Genomic DNA, 10000 nt, shown 5'->3' with positions numbered 1-10000 from the left:
ACAAACAGACACAACTCAGGAGGACCGGTTCCTTTCTCTCTACAAGTTAACCCTTCATCTAGAACTCAGGAGGACCGGTTCCTTTCTCTCTACAAGTTAACCCTTCATCTAGAACTCAGGAGGACCGGTTCCTTTCTCTCTACAAGTTAACCCTTCATCTAGAACTCAGGAGGACCGGTTCCTTTCTCTCTACAAGTTAACCCTTCATCTAGAACTCAGGAGGACCGGTTCCTTTCTCTCTACAAGTTAACCCTTCATCTAGAACTCAGGAGGACCGGTTCCTTTCTCTCTACAAGTTAACCCTTCATCTAGAACTCAGGAGGACCGGTTCCTTTCTCTCTACAAGTTAACCCTTCATCTAGAACTCAGGAGGACCGGTTCCTTTCTCTCTACAAGTTAACCCTTCATCTAGAACTCAGGAGGACCGGTTCCTTTCTCTCTACAAGTTAACCCTTCATCTAGAACTCAGGAGGACCGGTTCCTTTCTCTCTACAAGTTAACCCTTCATCTAGAACTCAGGAGGACCGGGTTCCTTTCTCTCTACAAGTTAACCCTTCATCTAGAACTCAGGTAACATAATGTTCTCTAACGCATAACATTGTCTGACATCATGATCTCCTGTTGATTCTGTGGTAGATGTTACAGAATGTATTTTTTTTAATACCCGAGACACAACAGGGATGTCAGGTAGAAGGTAGTGTTGGATGATACTGTGGTATAACGGAGACAGACAGAGACAACGAAAAGTTATCTAAAATATCCGTTCATCTCTGTTTTAGATACAGTAAAGTAAAACTATCACAAAACGTATATTTAAAAAAAAAAGAGGACGTTTATTTTGTGTGAAATTAGACTATCATTAATCTCATGTCTGTAACCACAGTGACCAGTTATGTGAAACTCGTTACACCAGGAAATGAGAGTATCACACATAACCCTTCAATGTTTGCAGATCTGTAAGGTGGAAGGAATGTGGTGGAGGCTCCACCACTACACTGATTATACCTATCCAGACCCTACAGATCCACCACTACACGGATTATACCTATCCAGACCTTACAGATCCACCACTACACTGATTATACCTATCCAGACCCTACAGATCCACCACGACACTATTTATACCCATCCAGACCCTACAGATCCACCACTACACTGATTATACCTATCCAGACCCTACAGATCCACCACTACACTGATTATACCCATCCAGACCCTACAGATCCACCACTACACTGATTATACCTATCCAGACCATACAGATCCACCACTACACTGATTATACCTATCCAGACCCTACAGATCCACCACTACACTGATTATACCCATCCAGACCCTACAGATCCACCACTACACTGATTATACCTATCCAGACCCTACAGATCCACCACTACACTGATTATACCTATCCAGACCCTACAGATCCACCACTACACTGATTATACCTATCCAGACCCTACAGATCCACCACTACACTGATTATACCTATCCAGACCCTACAGATCCACCACTACACTGATTATACCTATCCAGACCCTACAGATCCACCACTACACTGATTATACCTATCCAGATCTGCAGATCTGCAAACATCAAAGGGTCAGAGAGAGAGGGTGAGAGAGAGAGACTGAAGTAGAATGGTTTTGGGCGGGTGGAGAGAGGAGAAAGAGAGGGGGGGGAGAGCGAGGGTTATGCCCTTTGTTGTTTGATGATGAAGGTTAGTGGGCATGATGGAAAAATGACTGAGGTTGAGAGAAATAACTGACACTTCCACTCTACCTCTATCTTTCTCTCGTCGGAGTGCATGCTGGGAGTGAGTCAGGAAGCAGGAACGATTGTGAGAGCGACTGGATTTTTTTCTCTCACTCTATTGGGTTTTGGGGTGTATATATTTATTGATTAGTTTAGTTGTTTAAAGGTTATCTATCACTAAGCACGTATAGCAATACACGGCACTCCGTGCCGCAATGGTCGGCGGCACGGAGTAAAGACTCCTGCTGCGGCAGGGTGTTCAGTGGAAGAATGTAGCTTAATAGCGCTGTGGTGATATTCTTAGATTCCATTGAAAATGTGAATACGATAGTTGAGAGTGGTGTTGTGTTGCGGGTGACACAGACGTCGGTATTTCCGCTTATGAATCCGGCGATGAAAGTTATACTTTCTAACGTGCCACCATTTGTTAGAGATGAAGTGTTGGAGCGAGAGTTATCTCGTCATGGTCAACTTGTATCTACAATAAAGAAGGTTCTTTTTGGATGCAAATCTCCTTTGCTGAAACTTGTCAAGTCTCATAGGAGACAAGTACATAGGATTTTAAAGAAGGACACTGACAAACTGAATTTAGCGTTCAGTTTTAAGATTGATGGATTTGATTATGTGTTCTACGCTTCTACTGTATTAATGAAGTGCTTTTGGCTGTGGAAGAGAGGGGCATTTGCTACGCTATTGTTCCGAGAATGAGCGTGCAGAGCCCGGTAGCAGCTCTAGTGCTGGTGCAGCTAATGCACCACCGCGAAGGGATGAACATGCTAAGGGTGCAGGGGAAGGGAGGAGGTGGGCAGATGTGGTTGGAAAAGTAGGAAAGGAAAGCAGTGTGGCTACGGGGGCAATTGTGGTAGATCAGAACAAAGAGGGAGGGGAAACAGTCGGTGAGATTGCGACTGTGGTCGCTGAGGTGGTGCTGGAAAATGAAATTGGAGGTCAAGAGGAGATTGAAATAATGGAAAAGGAAGCAACTGTTTTCAAAGTACCGAGGAGTAAGAGGAAGAATTTAAGGCGTGGTGAACGGTCTAATTCTAAGAGGAAGTTAGAGATTGATAAATCAGTTGAGGATAAACAGGTTGAAGAGATGGTGGAGTTTTCTTCTGGGGAGGAAAGCGAGATTGAGTCATTTTACGCGTCACAACAAAATAGTGAGATAAATGGGGTGGAAGGGAGGTATGGGATTGAGAAGGTACGTCAATTTCTGAAGTTGACAAAAGGGAAGAAATATCTGCAGGATTATAATGTAACATATTTTTTTCCTGAAAGTGAATTGTTTATTGAATCAGCAAAGTATCTGATGTCAAAAATAACAGGGGGAGGTTTGACAAGCCCTGAAATTGCTAGACTCAAGAAAGTGGTCACGAGAGTGATGTGATGGAAATTCTACAGGAAATGAAAGAGTTCAGTCGCAGCCTTAACTCTGTAAATAGATGTGGTTTCTGTGTCTTCCTCTGTAGTTTTTTTTCCATCCATGAGCAGTTTTAAGATTAATTATTTAAACGTAAATGGGGCGAGAGACGTTAAAAAAAGAGCCGTAGTGTATGAATTAATGAAGGGAAAGGGAAGTGACATATGTTTTCTACAAGAAACGCATAGTAATATGGAAAATGAAGTTATGTTGCAACAGGAGTGGGGGGAGGGGGGCAGTGGTGTGTAGTCATAAATATTCAAAAAGTGGGGTTGTGGCCATCTTGTTCTCAATAGGGTTTTTGCCTTTGTCATATGAGGTTGAAGAGGTAGTTGAGGGGAGGTTATTAAAAGTTAAAGAGCGAGGTATGAAGACATCACTATGTGTCTGATAAATGTATATGCCCCAGTGGTGGCAGTTGAGAGGGTATGTTTTTTTAGAGACATTATCAAATACCATTGAGAAATGTAATACTGAAGATTATTTATTTCTTGCTGGGGATTTTAATTGCACAGTCAATGATTTAGATAGAAATCACAAAGAACCTCATATAGCCTCAAGGACTTTTTAAAAACGCCTCATTGTAACACATGAACTGTGTGATATTTGGCGGAGTCAACGTGGAGGCACGAGACAGTACACCTGGGCCCATGTGAGAGAGAACACCATCTCTCTGGCCGGGTTAGATAGGTTTTATTGTTTTGAGCATCAATCTCAGGTCTGTAAATCAAGTGTGATTACCCCAGTGGGATTTTCTGATCATTGTTTAATAACAGAGGTGGTGTTCATTAACGCTGTAAAACCCAAAAGCGCATACTGACATTTTAATATAACTTTATTGAGTGATGCTCACTTCAGGAAATGTTTTTGTTTTTTCTGGGAGAGGTGGAGGTCTCAAAAGGCCAGTTTTGTATCCCTTCAACAGTGGTGGGATATAGGGAAAATTCAAATTAAACAATTCTGTAATCATTACACAATGATTGTCACCAGAGACATCACCAGATCAATGAATGCCCTAGAGTCTGAAATAGTGGAACTCCTGACGTTGGTTGAGACCACAGGAGAACGAGGCCATACTCAGGCCCTCAAGAGGAAAAAAGCTGCATTGGCAGACCTGCTGGGTATCAGCGCACAGGGGGCATTGGTGAGAAGTACGTTTCAGGGAATCTCTGAAATGGTTGCCTCATCCACGTTTTTCTTTGGTTTAGAGAAAAAGATGAATTATTCATTGCCTCAAATCAGCTGTTGGACAGGAGCTCACTAGCCCTAGTGAAATTAGAAAGAGGGCAGTAGAGTTCTATGCTGAGCTCTACAAGTGTGAGTACAAAGAGGATAAAACAGTGACACAGCAGTTCCTTGATGGGCTCCCACAGGTGGCTGCAGAAGCTCAGGTTGAGCTAGAGCAACCATTGTCTTTGCAGGAGCTATACACTGCATTAAAAGGCATGGAAAATGGAAAGGCACCAGGCATTGATGGGCTTCCCGTTGACTTTTAAAAGTATTTTTAGGCTATGTTGGGAGAGGATTGGCTAGCAGTAGGTAACAATAGTTTAACCGGAGGGTTACTACCGATAAGCTGCAGGAGGGCTGTCCTCACCCTACTGCCCAAAAAGAGTGACCCTAGGGAGGCGAAGAACTGGAGGCCGGTGGCTCGATTGTGCACTGATTATAAGATCCTGTCCAAGGCTTTGTCCAACAGGCTGAGGGAGGTGATGGGGCAGATCATACATACGGACCAGTCCTACTGTGTTCCCGGCAGGCAGATAGGGGATAACATTTCTCTGATTCTGGATTTTCTTGGACGTCTCTGGGGCTATTGGGTTGGATACTGGTCTAATTTCAATTGATCAGGAAAAGGCATTTGACCGAGTTGAACATCAATACTTATGGCACACTTTTGAGGCGTTTGGTTTCAGCTCTGGTTTTATTGCCATGATAAGGGTGATATATGGTGACATTGAAAGTGTATTGAAAGTTAACGGTGGCTTGAGTGCTCCTTTTAAAGTGTGTAGAGGTATTAGGCAGGGATGTTCTTTGTCTGGAATGTTATATGCCATTGCTATAGAGCCACTACTAAACAGAATTAGAAGTCGCATTGAAGGGGTGTACCTTTCAGAGGATATTCCTCCTATTCCTCTCTCAGCCTATGCTGATGATGTAGTTTAGTGAAAAATCAAGCGGAGGTGGATAGTTTGAGTCTAATGGTTGATCGTTTTAGGGGAATATCCTCTGCAAAGGTAAATTGGGAAAAAAGTTGCACTTTACAGATTGGAGAATGGTCTGGAGGGATCATGGCTTTGCCAGGGGGGCTGGAATGGTGTAAGGGAGGTTTTAAGTATCTTGGAGTGTACCTAGGAGATGAGGGGACAATGGAGAAAAATTGGATTGGTGTGGTTGAAATGGTGGAAGGGAGGATGAGGAGATGGCGTTGGTTGTTATCTCGTATGTCATATAGGGGCCGCACTATTATAGTTAACAATGTGATTTCCTCTGCACTGTGGCATCGGTTGTCAGTTTTAGAGCCACCATCTGGCCTTCTGGCTAAGATACAGGCAATTATTGTAGATTTATTTTGGGATACAGGTACAAAAGTATCTATATCCACAGTAAAACAAGTCCTATATCGACATAACCTGAAAGGCCGCTCAGCAAGGAAGAAGCCACTGCTCCAAAACCGCCATAAAAAAAGCCAGACTACGGTTTGCAACTGCACATGGGGACAAAGATCGTACTTTTTGGAGAAATGTCCTCTGGTCTGATGAAACAAAAATAGAACTGTTTGGCCATAATGACCATCGTTATGTTTGGAGGAAAAAGGGGAATGCTTGCAAGCCGAAGAACACCATCCCAACCGTGAAGCATGGGGGTGGCAGCATCATGCTGCAGGAGGGACTGGTGCACTTCACAAAATAGATGGCATCATGAGGAAGGAAAATTATGTGGATATATTGAAGCAACATCTCAAGACATCAGTCAGGAAGTTAAAGCTTGGTCGCAAATGGATCTTCCAAATGGACAATGACCCCAAGCATACTTACAAAGTTGTGGCAAAATGGCTTAAGGACAACAAAGTCAAGGTATTGGAGTGGCCATCACAAAGCCCTGACCTCAATCCAATAGTAAATTTGTGGACAGAACTGAAAAAGCGTGTGCGAGCAAGGAGGCCTACAATCCTGACTCAGTTACACCAGCTCTGTCAGAAGGAATGGGCCAAAATTCACCCAACTTATTGTGGGAAGCTTGTGGAAGACTACCCGAAACGTTTGACCCAAGTTAAACAATTTAAAGGCAATGCTACCAAATACTAATTGAGTGTATGTAAACTTCTGACCCACTGGGAATGTGATGAAAGAAATAAAAGCAGAAATAAATAATTCTCTCTTATTATTCTGACATTTCACATTCTTAAAATAAAGTGGTGATCCTAACTGACAGGGACAGGGAATTTGTACTAGGATTAAATGTCAGGAATTATGAAAAACGGAGTTTAAATGTACTTGGCTAAGGTGTATGTAAACTTCCGACCTCAACTGTATATAGGGGTGTGTCAAGGTGTTGAATAAAGATACATTGAAAAATAGAAAAGACACTCCATGGAGGGTAAAATTGGGCATTGATGACAAGGTAAAGCCAGCATGGAGAGCACTGTACAAGCCACCGTTACAAAAGGCTACTGGTGATATGCAATGGAGGGTTTTTCATGGCATCATTGCAGTTAATGCTTTTGTATCTGTTATTAACTCAGATGTTGGAGATGGATGTCCATTTTGTAATAAAAGAGAAACAATTGTTCACTGTTTTATGGAGTGTGAGAGGATAAAGCCTCTCTTTGAAATACTGGAGTCTTTGTTTACAGCTGTAGGGGAGATTTTCAATAACACTGTTTTTATTTTGGGGTTTCAATATAGTAAGCAACAGAAAATAAAATGTCAACTCTTACATTGTATTTTGGGACCAGCTAAGATGTCAGGAGCGGTTTGTTTTGTTTGAATGAGGGGAAACTATTTTTTCTTGATGAAATGAGTTGAATGTATATACAGTGAGGGAAAAAAGTATTTGATCCCCTGCTGATTTTGTACGTTTGCCCACTGACAAAGACATGATCAGTCTATAATTTTAATGGTAGGTTTATTTGAACAGTGAGAGACAGAATAACAACAAAAAAATCCAGAAAAACGCAGGTCAAAAATGTTATAAATTGATTTGCATTTTAATGAGGGAAATAAGTATTTGACCCCCAAAACATGACTTAGTACTTGGTGGCAAAACCCTTGTTGGCAGTCACAGAGGTCAGACGTTTCTTGTAGTTGGCCACCAGGTTTGCACACATCTCAGGAGGGATTTTGGCCCACTCCTCTTTGCAGATCTTCTCCAAGTCATTAAGGTTTCGAGGCTGACATTTGGCAACTCGAACCTTCAGCTTCCTCCACAGATTTTCTGTGGGATTAAGGTCTGGAGACTGGCTAGGACACTCCAGGACCTTAATGTGCTTCTTCTTGAGCCACTCCTTTGTGGCCTTGGCCGTGTGTTTTGGGTCATTGTCATGCTGGAATACCCATCCACGACCCATTTTCAATGCCCTGGCTGAGGGAAGGAGGTTCTCACCCAAGATTTGACGGTAAATGGCCCCGTCCATCGTCCCTTTGATGCGGTGAAGTTGTCCTGTCCCCTTAGCAGAACCCCCCCCCCAAAGCATAATGTTTTCACCTCCATGTTTGACGGTGGGGATGGTGTTCTTGGGGTCATAGGCAGCATTCCTCCTCCTCCAAATACGGCGAGTTGAGTTGATGCCAAAGAGCTCAATTTTGGTCTCATCTGACCACAACACTTTCACCCAGTTCTCCTCTGAATCATTCAGATGTTCATTGGCAAACTTCAGACGGTCCTGTATATGTGCTTTCTTGAGCAGGGGGACCTTGCGGGCGCTGCAGGATTTCAGTCCTTCACGGCGTAGTGTGTTACCAATTGTTTTCTTGGTGACTATGGTCCCAGCTGCCTTGAGATCATTGACAAGATCCTCCCGTGTAGTTCTGGGCTGATTCCTCACCGTTCTCATGATCATTGCAACTCCACGAGGTGAGATCTTGCATGGAGCCCCAGGCCGAGGGAGATTTACATTTATTTTGTGTTTCTTCCATTTGCGAATAATCACACCAACTGTTGTCACCTTCTCACCAAGCTGCTTGGCGATGGTCTTGTAGCCCATTCCAGCCTTGTGTAGGTCTACAATCTTGTCCCTGACATCCTTGGAGAGCTCTTTGGTCTTGGCCATGGTGGAGAATTTGGAATCTGATTGATTGATTGCTTCTGTGGACAGGTGTCTTTTATACAGGTAACAAGCTAAGATTAAGAGAACTCCCTTTACGAGTGTGCTCCTAATCTCAGCTCGTTACCTGTATAAAAGACACCTGGGAGCCAGAAATCTTTCTGATTGAGAGGGGGTCAAATACTTATTTCCCTCATTAAAATGCAAATCAATTTATAACATTTTTTACCTGCGTTTTTCTGGATTTTTTTGTTGTTATTCTTTCTCTCACTGTTCAAATAGACCTACCATTAAAATTATGTATTTGTCAGTGGGCAAACGTACAAAATCAGCAGGGGATCAAATACTTTTTTCCCTCACTGTATGTGCTTTTTGTTTTTGTATTTTATTTATTTGTATGTTTTATTTTTTATTTAGGAATGACACATTTGTTGTTTCATTTCTGAAAAGGAACAGTGTGCCATTATTTGTGTTAATACTTGAGTATAAAATAAAGGTTTTATAAAAACTCTCTCTCTCTCTCTCTCTCTCTCTCTCTCTCTTCTCTCTCTCTCTCTCTCTCTCTGTCTCTCTCTGTGCTCTCTCTCTCTCTCTCTCTCCCTCTCTCCCCCTCTCTCTCTCTCCCTCTCTCCCTCCCTCTCTCCCCCTCCCTCCCTCTCTCCCCCAGATGGAGTTTGCCTGCAGTCACGTAGTGTGTAACTGGAGACCAGAGAGTGTAGAGGGGGGGTCAGATGAGGAGGGGTCAGGTTTGGGTGTGTACTCCTCTAGTCCTCCAGGTGAGGGGGGGACCCCAGGTCCAGGTGTACCCCTTAGACTGTCTGTCAAAGAGCACATGTACGACAACCGCATCGCAGTCATCCCCCAGCCAGGTACTGTACTGACATGACTGGCCTAGATGATTTCTCATCAGGTGATTTCACCTCTCACCTCTAAGAATGATGATGATGATGATGATGTCAATCAAATCAATCGATCACATGTATTTATAAAGCCCTTTTTACATCAGCAGATGTCACAAAGTGCTTAAACAGTCTGTGTCTGTTTCCTTGCTTCAGAAGCGGGGATAGTGCCTCCACCTGTGCCCCCTCGACCGTTTAGGTCTCAGAAGCACCCCCGGCCCGCTTTTCTGCCTCCCCCGCCTCCCCCTCTCCCCTCCCTCCCTTCCTCCCTGACTTTACTGCTTCCCACCCTGCCTCCCCTACCTCCCCCTCTCCCCTCCCTGTCTCCCCTACCTCCCCCTCTCCCCTCCCTGCCTCCCCTACCTCCCCCTCTCCCCTCCCTGCCTCCCCTACCTCCCCCTCTCCCCTCCCTCCCTTCCTCCCTGACTTTACTGCTTCCCACCCTGCCTCCCCTACCTCCCCCTCTCCCCTCCCCTGTCTCCCCTACCTCCCCCTCTCCCTCCCTGCCTCCCCTACCTCCCTCTCCTCCCTGCCTCCCCTACCTCCCCTCTCCCCTCCCTGCCTCCCCCTACCTCCCCCTCTCCCCTCCTGCCTCCCCTACCTCCCCCTCTCCCTCCCTGTCTCCCCCTACCTCCCCCTCCCCCTCCCTGCCTCCCCTACCTC

General features: G+C 44.4%; 1 long non-coding RNA gene across 1 annotated transcript in view; it reads left to right on the top strand.

The window, feature by feature from the left end:
• LOC121554498 overlaps positions 1–9585 on the top strand; it is a 9629-nt gene extending 44 nt beyond the window's left edge. The window contains exons 1-3 of the long non-coding RNA XR_005997704.1: positions 1–570; positions 9106–9307; positions 9494–9585. The exon at positions 1–570 is cut by the window's left edge and continues 44 nt beyond it. This is a non-coding gene — a long non-coding RNA (uncharacterized LOC121554498). The remainder of the gene's footprint in view (positions 571–9105; positions 9308–9493) is intronic.
• The last annotated feature ends 415 nt before the right edge of the window (positions 9586–10000 follow it).

The sequence above is a fragment of the Coregonus clupeaformis genome, chromosome 39, assembly GCF_020615455.1.
Source record: "Coregonus clupeaformis isolate EN_2021a chromosome 39, ASM2061545v1, whole genome shotgun sequence".
Lineage (NCBI taxonomy): Eukaryota > Metazoa > Chordata > Actinopteri > Salmoniformes > Salmonidae > Coregonus > Coregonus clupeaformis.
The sequence above is the reverse complement of the archived record's forward strand: the minus strand, read 5'-3'. Positions and strand labels throughout refer to the sequence as shown.